Raw genomic sequence first — 14,214 nt, forward strand, 5'->3', positions numbered from 1 at the left:
CAGCTGATCAAAAGCCAGTTTTCCCAGTGACTCAATCATCTTCCTGCTCTCTGGACTCCAGTGTGGATCTGTCTCAGCTCCTCCATCATATTTGATCCTCTTGACTTTGGCCTGAACCACCAGGAAGTGGATGTACATCTCAGTCAGGGTCTTGGGCAGCTCTCCTCCCTCTCTGGTTTCCAGCACATCCTCCAGAACTGTAGCAGTGATCCAGCAGAAGACTGGGATGTGACACATGATGTGGAGGCTTCGAGCTTTCTTGATGTGGGAGATGATCCTGCTGGCCTGCTCCTCATCTCTGAATCTCTTCCTGAAGTACTCCTCCTTCTGTGGGTCAGTGAACCCTCTGACCTCTGTCACCATGTCGACACACTGAGGAGGGATCTGATTGGCTGCTGCAGGTCGTGTTGTTATCCAAAGGCGAGCAGAAGGGAGCAGGTTCCCTCTGATGAGGTTTGTCAGCAGCTCATCCAATGAGGTGGACTTTCTTGTTTCAGTCAGGATTTTAGTTTTGTTGAAGTCCAAATTAAGTCGACACTCATCCAGACCATCAAGTATGAACACAACCTGGAAGTCTTCAAGCCTGCAGATTCCTGATTCGTTAGTTTGATTAAAGAAGTGATGAACAAGTTCCACCAAGCTGAACTTTTCCTCTTTCAGCACATTCAGCTCTCTGAAAGTGAATGGAAATATGAACTGGATGTCCTGGTTGGCTTTGTCTTCAGCCCAGTCCAGGCTGTATTTCTGTGTTAAGACTGTTTTCCCAATGCCAGCCACTCCCTTTGTCAGCACTGTTCTGATTGGTTCGTCTCTTCCTGGTGAGGCTTTAAAGACGTCTTCTTGTCTGATTGTTGTTTCTGGTCTGTCTGGTTTCCTGGATGCTGTTTCAATCTGTCTGACCTCATGTTCATCATTGACCTCTGCAGTCCCTCCCTCTGTGATGTAGAGCTCTGTGTAGATCTGATTCAGGAGGGTTGGGCTTCCTGCTTTAGCGATGCCCTCAAACACACACTGGAACTTCTTCTTCAGTTGGGCTTTAAGTTCACGTTTACAGAGTGGAGCAAATATTTCTGAAGGTAAGAAATTCAGAAACAAATATTATATAATAAATATCATAGCCTTTCAGTACCCTGAAAGGATGAATGTCTATTGGTCCATTTCTTGAGCTATTAGGAAAGATCAATATTCAGTCTTTAGAGAAATTCTCTTACTGCTCTGCAGATGGTCAGCCATCTCATGCTGCTTAAGTCTCCTCAAGAAGTGGAGTGTGATCTTCAGAAATGCTTCTCTGCAGCTCTTTCTTTCATCTTCATCCTCACCTTCAAACATCTCCTCATCCTCCATCTGGCTCTTTAAAGTTTCTGGGTGATCTGGACTCAGAAGCTTCTGGATCTTCTTCAGCTCGTTCTTCACAAACATGGTGATGTTGTCCTCCAGCCGCTGGAAAAGAAGACTATATGAATTACCCAGTGGTAAATGGACTGGTTCATATATAGCTCTCTTTGATACTCTGTGCACACAAAGCATTTTATACAACATGCCTCATTCAACCAAGCACATTGTTCTATGCTTAAATACTTTCTTTCACACTCTGATGGATGCATCAGAGGGCAGCTTGGGTTTAGTACGTTACCCAGTACATTTGCCAGCCAGGGTTTGATTCACAAACCTAACTAGTAGCTGACCTGCTCCCCTCCTGAGCTACAGTCACCCCAATCTGACTGAAATCATGGAGCCCAAACTCTGACTTATGTTGGACACACTGACAATCCTCTGGTCCACAAAGTGCAGCATAGAGGTGACTGAAAAGAACAAATGTAAACGTAGTACTACAAACCATAACCACAGAGTCCAGGTGTGTTTGATGCTGCTGTGCAGACTGACCAGTGGAAACCTCTGCTCTCTGCTGGTCCACTCTGTGGAGGAGTAATGTATAATTAGCTCATGTTATGTCTGTCCACACACAGACACAAGCTAAAGGTCCATGAAGTGATGTTTGGATGGGTTCAGTCAATCAGATGACTGTCATGGTGAAGCTTTGCTAGTCCTGCTGATCCCACTGAGAATTAACAACTCAGTTTCCAGATGTCTGTAGTTTTCTGCTCAGTTTCTTTAGTCCCAACAGCTCTTACCATCTCCTGCATAAAGCTTTCCCTCCATGCTCAGATGCCCTGGAACAAGGTGCTCTCTTTATATCAGTGACTGGTTTAAAGGGACAACTTGCAGTGCTCGCCAAACTTTGTGTCAGCAAAAGTAGTTCTAATGTTTCTTACATTTATTACATTTTTACATTTTTACACACACAAATCAATGAACGCAAAAACATAAACTTTCCAGATATTTTGTTTCACAATGTTACAAAACTCAGTTCACAACTCCACAGTCAGATTTACAAGTACAAAATATTTATGACCACAGTTTGAGCCGATGTATGTCCCGAGTCTGTGGACTCAGTGGTTTTGTTTTGATTGTTATTGTCTTTTGTTACAATTTCTTTCTGATTAAGATTTTCTAGTTCTGAGGTTTTGGTTTTTGTGTTCCCTCTGTACTGTGTTAGTATTGTGTCTCTGTGTTCACTTCCTGTTTTATTTTGACAGTGCCATGTCCTATGTTAGTGTGTCTACTTTTGCTTCCCCTTGTCTGGTTATGTCCAATGAATCCTGCTGTGTCTCCCTTTTCTCATTCCCTGATGGCTCTTTTGTGTATATGAGCCCTTTGTTTTCTCCTGCTTGTTGCTGGTTCGTCTGTGTTGTCTCCCCGTGTCTCCGTTTAAGGTTTCAGGTTAGTTTTTTGTTTTTTTCAGTAGAGGTTATCTTAGCTTCTGCACAGGCCATCTCCACTGCACTTCACCGTTTCAGTAAAGCTCACTCACTTCACAGCAGTGTCGGCATCTTGGGTCCTTTATTAAATTCAACATGGCTCGCCCCGCTAGCCGTGACATAAGATGTGAAAACAATATCCAAAAAACACGAGAGACAAACAGGGAATAGTTTTAAGGTGCAGGGCCAACAAACTGAGTCTAGCCATGAACTCAGAGTTGATTGAATTAGCATTTTGAATTGGCTGATCTGAGTTACTTCAATCAAGTCTATGTTCACTTTGAGTTAAGATTATACGTGATTAATGTAAAAGAAAAAAGCCGTCATCAGCAACTGATTCTGATTTAGCAGGTTTACAAATCTAAACGGTACCTATCGCTAGCTGGCTGTAGTTAAACCTTTACTTAAAAAGCATCCCTAGACCCAGCTGTCTTAGCTAATTATAGGCAGATCTCCAACCTGACAATCCTTGAAAGAGTAGTTGGGGGGAGACAATCAGAGGGGCAGTGTGATGATCTTAGGTTACGAACTACCGCAGTCAAGTCATTAAGGGAAACAGGATCAAACTGCTCTAAGACAGCTGAGCACACAGGAGAAAGACTCTGATCTGAGGCAGCAGTCGGCGAGACAAGAGCCCTAATAGACAGAAGCTTGTTGTTAAAAAACGCTAAAAAGAGTGACGCTGGAAAACTAGTTCATGCATTTATTACTTCCAGACTGGACGACTGTAATTCATTATTATCAGGATGTCCTAAAAACTCAGTGAAAAGCCTTCAGCTAATCCAAAATGCTGCAGCAAGAGTCCTGACAGGGACTAGAAAGAGAGCAGATTTCTCCTGTTTTGGCTTCCCTTCATTGGCTGCTCCTCACATACAAGGTCTTAAATAATCAGGCCCCATCTTATCTTAATGCTGCACCACAACACCTGATCTCTGGTTTCCTCACCTCTTCAATCCCACTTTAATACTTGACTAAACTCATTTTCCTGTTTAGGTGTTGAGGCAAAGCCGCCCATCTACAATGCAGGCAACAGCAAACGGAGCTATTTTTGATTCCCTTTGAGTTTTTTCTACTTTTGTGCTACAAAATGTTCAAGCTGATTAAATTCATTAGAATAAAAGTTCAGATAATTTTCTCATATTGATGTTGGAGGTAGAAATTCAGGGAACTTTGCACAAAAACTGGCAGAAATTTCCTTCAAAGATGGCGTTTTTACTTTAATACTGTGAGTACATTTCAGAGCCTGGACTCTTTTACCTTTACTTGAGTAAAGAAGTTGAATCATTATTTCAGCTTTAAGAGGGTATTTTAACACAAACATCAGTCCTTCTACTTAAGTATGTTTGACACTTTGTTTAATCATCATTTTTAATGATCAAATATAATTATGTTTGTTATTTGTGGATTTTAAATGTCCTTGACAGAGACAGATGATGATCATTATCCTGCACTGTGGTCTCAGGTTTGGTCGAGCTAGCACAAAGAATGGCTATGTTGAACTTCCTCCTGGGATCTACACTAAGAAGTGAGTCCAACATTAGCAGGGTCTCTTTCCTTTATCTGATTCACTTTAGCATTCACAGTCACGTGAAGCTTGTTATTAACTCGATAAGTCAACACAGGGTTTCAGCTGAGCGCTCACATGAAACACATGGTGTTGGCAGCATCTGATCAATCATATTCATGGAGACGTGTATCAGCAACAGAGCAGCTGAGTTTGCAGAAGGAAGTCAAACTAAACCACAGGAACAATATGAGGAGATTACACACATAATAAAATACTAGCAGTAACACAGCTGCTGCAGACAAATCAGTCGTGTGATCGTGTGTGAGAGGAGAAGGACTGTAAAGGAGTTTGGTGTTAAAAGCTCTGTATGAATGTGGGAGACTTTGAAGGGCTTTAAAAAGGCCAATATAAAATAAAAGGCAGCAAAACTGCTGAGTGTGAAAGTCACCAGACTTATCAGAGCTCTGTGATTAAGACCTGTAAGAACACCTGTTTGTACTTGTTGGCATTATATCAAACACACACGTATATTAAGCCTTTGTTTGAACTCTGGTTGAATTTGTTGCTTTCAGACTGTGAAACATCACAGAGGCTGCAGCTGCAGATCTTTTATTCACCTGGAAATTTACTTTAAATGTTAGATGGAAAATGTATTGCTCAGTTTAACCAAAGTAAGAACAAGAATCCATAAACCTTCATAAAGACAAACATCTCCCAGAACATTGAGCTGCTGAAGTGTCACTGAAGGGAAAAACTATTTGTCCTCCTCCATCCAGCAACACCTGAAACACCTGAGTGGAAGCTCCTCCCTACACTGTGTTTGAAGCAAAGCACAAAGGAGACACCTGCTGGAGCAGCTGGAGTCCTACAGACACTCAGCCTCTTCACTACACAAACACCTCCTACAACATCCACTCTTTCCACTCTGACTGCTGTGTTTGTGGAAACACTCCAACACACACCGCTTCACACACCAACATAGAAATGTGTGAAAAAGAGCTGAGCTGATATTAAACATGAGGATTTATTCAAAAATACAGAGTCAGGAACAACATCTAGACACACATTACCTCTCAGCAGCAGAAGAACAGCCTTTAAAGTTTATAACAGCATCCTTCGACACGTTGCTCTTTAAGGAAACACAGCTGGGTTCAGGTCCAGGAGATTCTGGCCTCTTATTGATCCTAAAAGAAAAACAATAAATGTCACAGCTTCATGAGACAGGAAGGAAAAACTGGAAATATTAAATTAAAGACATGATGAACAATCTCATAAAAATAATGTACTTACTCTTTGTCACATAACAGTCTTTTGTTAAAGTTTTCAATAATATCGTTCGACTCGTTGCTCTTTAAGGAAACACAGCTGGGTTCAGGTCCAGGCTCTGGATTAGTTTCAGGGTTATGTCCAGCTGAGCCTGGTACGCCCCACAGCTCTGGGCTTTAAAACAACACACACAGAGGTATGAGTGTGAATAATGATGGAGCAGTGATGTGAGTGCTGAGCTGTGACATGGAGAAGAGTCATGGACAGTTAGAGATGGTCATCTCACCTCTGAGCTTTGGTCTGGCTCTCATGTTCCCCACACAGAGTGCTTTTAGAGGGAGGGACTCCCTCCTCTCTGTCCTCACACTGATCCATGCTGCTCAGTTCACATCAGCTCACACACACTTTCTACCTTCACCTGCAGAGGAAACACAAATCATTCATGTGCACATCAACTGAGAGCTGCAGAGGTCGTGTCTGATGTGTTGGACTAACATCCATCTGAGACGCAGCTTTCATCAGTTCACTACAAAAAGTGTCACAGAGCCCAGTTCAGCCTCCAAATCCTCCATTACTGTAGTCCTACAAAGCAGCAGGTCAAACATGGCTGCAGAGAGCAGCTTTATGTCAGTAACCATGTCCAGGACCGAGCTGACTGCTTACAGAGTTCATACTCTAACTGCTAGCTGCTCTGCTAGCTAAGCTAACTCAGTAACAGTGACTCTGACAGCAGTTACTGTGGAACAGCGGCCGAGCTCAGGACACATTCAGTGTGTTTAGTCTGAGTCCTGGACTCTGATTCAATGGATTCAATCCAGCTCAGAGTTTCATGTGTTCATCAGAATAAAATACATGTACTAATATAACAGAAGTAATGCTCTCAATGCAGGACTGTAATGGAGGATAAATAAGGTTTTTACAGCCTGAAAGAAACATTCAGTTCATATATTTGTAGACAGTGAAGCAGTTTTTAATACTGCAGCTGTTTCCTTCACCTGTGTGTGTGTGTGAGCCACACCTTCATGTGCTGCTTTAGAAATATGTGGTCTGACTGCTCAGACTGAGTCTAGGAGGAAAGTTCACACACTGGAGAAAGTTTTGTTCCTAACTTTGTCAGAGTTCGGCTCCAAAGACAAAGAAGACGGAGCTCACAGTCTGTAGATGGTCCTCAGTGTGTGTGTGAAGCCAAGAGAGCACACAGGAGTGTGTTTATGTCAGCAAATCAGTGTGTGTGAAGAGTCTGAGGGAGTGTGTGAATGAGACTCAACACTGAAACCAACAGTCCAAGAAAAGCGTCTGGACTTCTTTAAGTTTAACTTAAAGAAGTCCAGACGCTTTTCTTTTTGTCTCCATAATGTCTCCATAATGCTGCAATGTTATCTGCCCCAGAAACACTGTGCAGAAGCTCTGATGGTGACACAGAAAAGTCACAGTGGAGATACTTCTGTCCACCTTTGATTAGACTCATTATAAAAAGGAAAACAAAGTTTGAACACAGTCATGTTTCCAGTTCACTGACTTACATTTATTCCATGGACACTCACTCTAACCTGAAGCACAGCTACAACCCAACATTGTTGAGGCCTCATCTCCTCAAACGTCACAGTTTCATAACGTCACCCTGAACTCCACTCACGGAGTTTCTGTCGCCATTGTAGTTTTTAAAGTCCCGTGATAAAGGCGGGGCTTTCTGTGAATCCGCACGCTCATTGGCTAATAGGTCGAGATTGACACATCGTTATCCAATGAGCGTGCGGGAACTTCCGACATAAAGTTGTTTCCTTTGAAAAACCAAAGTCTGATTATTTTTGCCTCCACTGACGGAGCCTGTTGTTCCCGCCACAGAGACACAGTAATGTCAGAGCGGTGTTAACACTCACCCTGCCTCAGCACAGCTCTCACTCTCCTCCTGCTCTCTCACACTAAACGGAGGCTCAGCTAAACTCACTTCCTCTCTACTTACAGGAAACCAGCGCTCAGAGGAGCCGACCGGCCTCACATTTCACCCACAGACACGAACAGCGTGGAATTATTTTATGTCATAAGAAGAAACATATTCATGTTAACACTCACCTGCCTCAGCTCCACCTTCCTCCTCCTGCTTTCACTTTCACTGCTGCTCCCTAAACACAGAGGATGCTGGGACTTGTAGTTGTTTCCTTCCGGTGCGGTCTTCCTCTTTGTTTGTTTGTGTTTGTGTTCAAGTTATTTCGATCATGTAAACATCAACAGAACACGTGAAGCCACACAGAGTTTGTATGTCGAGGTGGGTAGGAGGGTTTGAGGGTTTGGGGAGGGGTCAGAGGGAAGAGGTCTCTCAGTCTGGACAATCCACATTGATGGCATTGCATCTTTCAGCGTGTTTGTGGGTCGATTTGGATGCTCCAGGTGTGAGAGCAGCCACTCAGCCTCTACTGCAGATGTGTGTCACAAGTTCATCTAGTAGTAGGCTATGGCACTTGGCCACAGGTGGCAGCAGTGGACTGGCCTCCATGTGAGACTGCTCCAGCTGCTCTGTGATAGTCCAGCTGCAAACTGAAGATCATATGCAAGTTTTGGAAATTAAACTGTACAATATAAAGCGCCTTGAGGTGACTGTTGTTGTGATTTGGTGCTATATAAATAAAATTGAATTGAAATTCAGAATATTCTTAACTTAGCTTTAAAACCAACCCAATCTCTCCTCCACACTCACAAACAAAGACAAACCAACTGACACATCTGAGTCCCTCACTTTCTTCAATCCACTCACTCTCACAAGCTCCACTTAGTCACACTGGCTCTGTTTATTACTAATTACTATTGTCTCCCCAGAAACACTTCCGTTTTCTTTTTTCCTATTTGTGTTTTCGTTTTTTGTATTTGTGTTTTCCTTTTTCCTATTTCAGTTGTGTTTTTTGTGCTTTTGCAGCGTTTTTTTTTTTATTGCTGGTGTTTTCTTAAGTTGCAGTCCGTTTGGCCTCTCAGGGCCACCGTAGATAAGGGCCAAAAATAAATACATAACATCATTTCAAATCAGTTTAAAGGTTTATTTGCAAGACACAAAAACAGAAAAAATTAAAAGTTACAAATGTATTGTGCATGAAACAGGAATTCAAACGTGGCTCAGATGTGTGTCACAAGTTCATCTGGCTGTAGGCTATGGCACTTGACCACAGGTGGCGCTAATTGACTTGACTCCATTTGAGTGCACACAAAGTAAACTGCACACTTTAGTTGTGAAGCGAAAACGCTGAAATCGCAGTAATAACACGTACGAGGGGAACGATAACGAAGACCAGATGCTCCTGATCGTTACTCTTGCTGTCCTGTGAACAGCATCGGCGTGGTGTTAATGGTTTGCTTTTGTTTTGGCGAGCGCCCCGTGAATGAGAATATGACCAGGTAAACCCGCGACATTTTTAAATAGTTTGTCGTTCAACAGCAACAAGACTGACGGAGTGTGTTTGAGGAAACCTCACAAATGTCACAGATGAAATATTTGGTGTTTATTTGCTGGTTTGTCGGTAGCAGCTCCTTCAAAGTAAGTCTACCACACATCTGTTTGACCAACGCCAGTTGATTTGGATCACCGGTCCAAACAATTTGAACCATTGTTGTGTTACCTTTTGTGTTGAGTTTGACTGATATTTGCTGGATAGCAAATGTTTTAAAGCTATGCAACCTTTATCTGCACATAGCAGTTAAACTGTTTAGATCAATCTTTATTGATAATATACATTATTTATTTATGAATTACTGTGTACACAAGAATAAGTTAATGTATTAAGATAAACTGGCTGAAGTTTTTGTATTATTCTTGTGATTTTTTTTATTGGCCCTGTTTATTTACAGGCCAGGTGACCCTTTAGGGGTTTAAAATGCCGAGCCAATGAACAGCTGGGAGCAGGAATCTTTCTTCACTGAAGCTTCCACTTCCACGGGTCTGGTAGGAAGTTGTCCAAGCCAACAAAACAGACAGACAAAAAATCCATCTATCAATCACCTGGATCACCTGTTGAGAAAGAAAAAAGAGAAAACAAGCAAACAAAAGAGAGCAATATAATAAACAACAGCATCGCGATGATCTATGTGAATATAACTGTAAATACTAAATATTGAATATTATTGTGCAGCACGTAAGATCGACAGCGCACAGTGTGCTTTGAGGTAGCAGCCAAAATGCAAGGCAAGTTTATTTATATCGCACAATTCAACAACAAGGTGATCCCAAGTTCTTTACAGAACATTAAAAAACAAAAACGGATAAAAAGCATGATTTAAACGTGACGTGCCCGTGAGCTCCGCCGGCAGCCAGCTGTGCCAGAGTGACCGAGCCCCAGGCTGAGAGGCCAAAGGCACCCCACCCTGAAGGAGCCCGAGCGAGCCCCAGGCTCCAGGCCCCGACAAGCAGTACCTGGACGCCCATCCCCAGACACAAAGAACCACCAATGCACCGATGTCTGAAGGCGTCTGCCACTGGCAGGGGGAGTGGTGGGGGGAGATAGGCCTCCATACCTTGGAGGGCCTGAGATGTCCCCAGAGAGGTGGCGTCTGATAACCGACCTGACATATGGACACAGACAAACAGGCACACACAGATACAAACATCCATTCCCACCCTCATGCTCTCATATGCAATTACTCAGCAGCAGGTAAGCGCATAGCCCCTCCTGGTACCCCTCAATGTCTACGTGTATTTAAAATTGAGAGGTGGGCAACGGCGCCAGGGGTGAGGTTGTACACCCTGATGTGATTCTGATCTTGGAAACATTAAAGACATTCATAGCCAGACTGCTGACTTTGTGTTTTTATTCAGTCGCCTAACAGAAGTGCAGTGAGAAACCATTTACCCCATCCTGATTTCTTAGCTATTTGCATATTTGCCACACTTACGTGTTTCAGATCGTGAAGCAAATTTTTATGATAGATAAAGATGACCAGAGTCAGCATAAAATAAAGCTTTTACATGTATTGCTGGGAGGTCGGCAGCTCCCTCCACTGCTTGGCCCTCTGTGAAAAACAACTGGGATCCAGCTTCCCTGTGATGCTGAATTATATAAGTGGACAAAAATAAATAGATAGAAGGATGGATGATTGTATTTTGTGTACAATCATTGAAGTGTAAAAAGGGTTGGCCCTCCGTGGTGCCCTAAGCAAAGTTTGATTTTTGGGGCCCTTTAATAGTGCCAATAATAGTGATTAATGATCACCTACTATAAATGTATTTCATTTTCTAATGTTGATGTTGTTGTAATCCACAGTGAAAAATGTCATAAAAACAGATAACAAATTTGCAACTTTCATGAAAAATGTTTTCATTAATATTTAAAAAAAAAAAAAAAACACCTCCCCCTGCTGGCCACACAGAGAAACAATAGATAAAACCTGAGAGCTGCACAGTTGCAGCAGTGTGGTTTACGTCATTCTGTTGTCAGCCTGTTTTACACATCGGTGGTTTCTTATTGACGTGTAAAAAGATCTGAAATCGTAGTAAATTCAGCTGCTATTGTGGGCTGCGGATGATTTACACTTAACATTTTAATAACTGGGTATTGAATGTCAGAGGCCCAATGTTCCCTCTAATTTTTCAGGTGTCTGAGCGAACACACAAACTCCCTGAGCGGTTCCTTGGACCACTGTGAGCGACAGCAGACGTGTGCACTGTGGTCACGCCGGCATCGAATCCATCCAAGTTTCATGGTTTATTAAAATAATCAAATTACAGCGTTTATATTGATGTTAGACTACTTTTAATTAACTGCTTCAGCCCATTTACAATGAAAATGTAAAAGAAATCTTGTTCATGACCTGTGTAGTATGTTAACACTATTGGAAGTACAAATAACTTGAACTCCAATTTAGAAAACACAACTTTTTTTTTTTATAAAGCTCTGACTTGTATTATGAGTCCGTGGTCTGGGAGAGAGTCTGTAACTCTCTGTCTCCAAAATACTGTATATAATGACCAAAGCTGGGAAATTAATCAATCAATCAATCTTTATTTATAAAGCACTTTTCATACAAAAAAAGTAGCACAAAGTGCTTTACATGGTTAAAAGCACCCCACCCCGCCCTCCAACTAACCCCCCACACTCTCATTAACATAAACAATCGTGAATGCACCCATATCCCCCCCCAGCCAGGCTGAGAGGACCCCCAGAGCCCCAGCAGCCACGGTCGATCACAGCCCCGGTGCAGAGAGCCCCCTCCGAGGAAACACTGGAGATATGTCACAATAGGATATATAGATAAGATAAGATAAGATAAGATAAGATAACCTTTATTAGTCCCACACGTGGGAAATTTGTTTTGTCACAGCAGGAAGTGGACAGTGCAAAAGTTATGACGCAAAAATTAGAATACAATAAGAATAAATACAGTACACAGCTGTACAGAATAGAATAAAATAATATACTATATACAGTAGAATAAAATAGAATAAAAATATACAATGAGATAAAAATAGAATACGAATGCTATATACAACTGAGTAAAAATACAACGATGCCAGAAAAGATTATTGCACTTAGTGTTATTGCACATGTGTGGATGTGTGTGTTTGTTCAGATAAAGTCTTTGTTGTGGAGTCTGACAGCAGTGGGGAGGAAAGACCTGCGAAATCTCTCCGTCCCACACCGTGGGTGCCGCAGTCTCCCACTGAAGGAGCTGCTCAGTGCTGTCACAGTCTGCTGCATGGGGTGGGAAACGTTGTCCAACAGGGATGACAGCTTAGCCGCCGTTCTCCTGTCACTCACCACCTCCACTGGGTCCAGAGGGCATCCTAGAACAGAGCTGGCCCTTCGGATCACCCTGTTCAGTCTCTTCCTGTCCTCAGCAGAGATGCTGCCGCCCCAGCAGACCACACCATAAAAGATAGCAGAAGCCACCACAGAGTCATAGAAGGTCTTCAGGAGTGGGCCCTCCACCCCAAACGACCTGAGTCTCCGCAGCAGGGTAAAAAGATAAAGTAAATAAGAACGGGATACAATAGAAATAGTAAGAAGATAAAAAATGAGTAAGAATAAAGTCAATAAATATTAGGTAAAACCTAAATTAATAAATAGAATAACAGGATAGAATAAATAAGCATAAAATAAATAAATGTTAGGTGAAAGATAAATTAAAAAGGTGGTCTTGAGCCTGTTCTTAAAAACATGTACGTTCTCTGCGGCCCTGAGCTCCTCCGGCAGGCTGTTCCACAGACGAGGACCATACCACTGAAAAGCTGCCTCTCCATGAGTATGTGTGCTGTCTTTGGGAACAGTCAAAAGGCCAGTACCAGAGGACCTCAAGGTCCGCGAGGGTTCATATGGTAAAAGCAGATCTGAGAGATAAGACGGCCCAAATCAAATTCAAATTCAAATTTTATTTTTCATGCACACAGTCATACACAGTACGATATGCAGTGAAATGCTTGGACAACTGCTCGTGACCTAAAGAAAAAAAAAAAAGGAAATAAATAGGAAATAAATAGGAAATAAATAGGAAAAATTAAAAAGGGTAAATTTAACTAGGAGGGAATAAGATATAAATTAAGGTTAAAAATGAAATAACTGTACAACACAAATTAGAATGAAGGGTAAATTTAACTGGGAGAATAAGATAAAATATATAAATTAAAGTTGAAAATAAAATAACTGTACAACACAAATTAGAATGAAGGGTAAATTTAACTGGGAGAATAACATAAAATATATGAATTAAAGTTGAAAATAAAATAACTGTACAACAAAATACACAATATAGAACTATATAAGAATGTATGAAGAAATATAAATAAATAAATATATACACAATAACAGCAGCTGTACAAGTATTAACTGGAAATGAAGAATATAGTGACCAGTGTTGTGCAATCCACATTATGTCTTGTGCAGTGCAAATATGCTTAAAGTGATTTAAGTGATGAAGTGAAAACAATGTCCAGAAAGTCCAGTGTGTGTGTAAGAACCATATGTGTGGGTCAGTACTGTGTGGTGGTGTGATTGAGAGACCGTATCGCCTGCGGGAAGAAGCTCCTCCTCAGTCTCTCTGTGTTGGTCTTCAGGGAGCGGAATCGCTTTCCTGACCTCAGCAGAGAGAACAGTCTGTTGTTGGGATGGCTGAGGTCCTTCACGATCTTCCTGGCCTTGGTCCAGCACCGCCTGCTGTAGATTGAGTGCAGGTCAGGGAGCTCGGAGCGGATGGTGCGCTCAGCTGACCGCACAACCCTCTGTAGAGCTCGTCTGTCCTGCATGGTGCTGTTCCCGAACCAGGTTAAGATGTTTCCCGTCAGGATGCTCTCTATGGTGCAGGAGTAAAAGTTCCTGAGCACCTTGGAGGGCAGTTGGAAGTCTCTCAAGCGTCTGAGGTGGTAGAGACGCTGTCGGGCCTTTTCACCACGGTGTTGATGTGACAGGACCATGACAGGTCCAGCGTGATGTGAACTCCGAGGTATTTGAAGCTGTCCACTCTCTCCACTGGGCACTCGTTGATGACGGGGGTCTGGTAGTTCCTCTCCTGCTTAGTGCTGAAGTCCACTATCAGCTCCTTTGTCTTACTGACGTTTAGAAGGAGGTTGTTCCTCTGGCACCAGTTCTCCAGATTCCTAATCTCCTTCAGGTAGGCCGTCTCGTTGTTATCAGAGATCAGGCCCACCAC

At 42.4% G+C, this 14,214-nt stretch overlaps 1 protein-coding gene and 1 long non-coding RNA gene across 2 annotated transcripts in view; both read right to left on the reverse strand.

Moving 5' to 3' along the window:
• Positions 1-14,214, reverse strand: part of LOC145422992 (NACHT, LRR and PYD domains-containing protein 12-like) — a 436,730-nt gene that overhangs the window by 14,147 nt on the left and 408,369 nt on the right. The window lies entirely within an intron of this gene.
• LOC145425347 (uncharacterized) lies at positions 8,418-11,284 on the reverse strand. The gene is made up of 2 exons (XR_013906014.1): positions 10,855-11,284; positions 8,418-10,584 (listed from the first exon to the last, which is right to left on the reverse strand). It is a non-coding gene; the product is annotated as an uncharacterized LOC145425347 (long non-coding RNA).

The sequence above is a fragment of the Astatotilapia calliptera genome, chromosome 3 (genome assembly GCF_964374335.1).
Source record: "Astatotilapia calliptera chromosome 3, fAstCal68.1, whole genome shotgun sequence".
Taxonomy (NCBI): Eukaryota; Metazoa; Chordata; class Actinopteri; order Cichliformes; family Cichlidae; genus Astatotilapia; species Astatotilapia calliptera.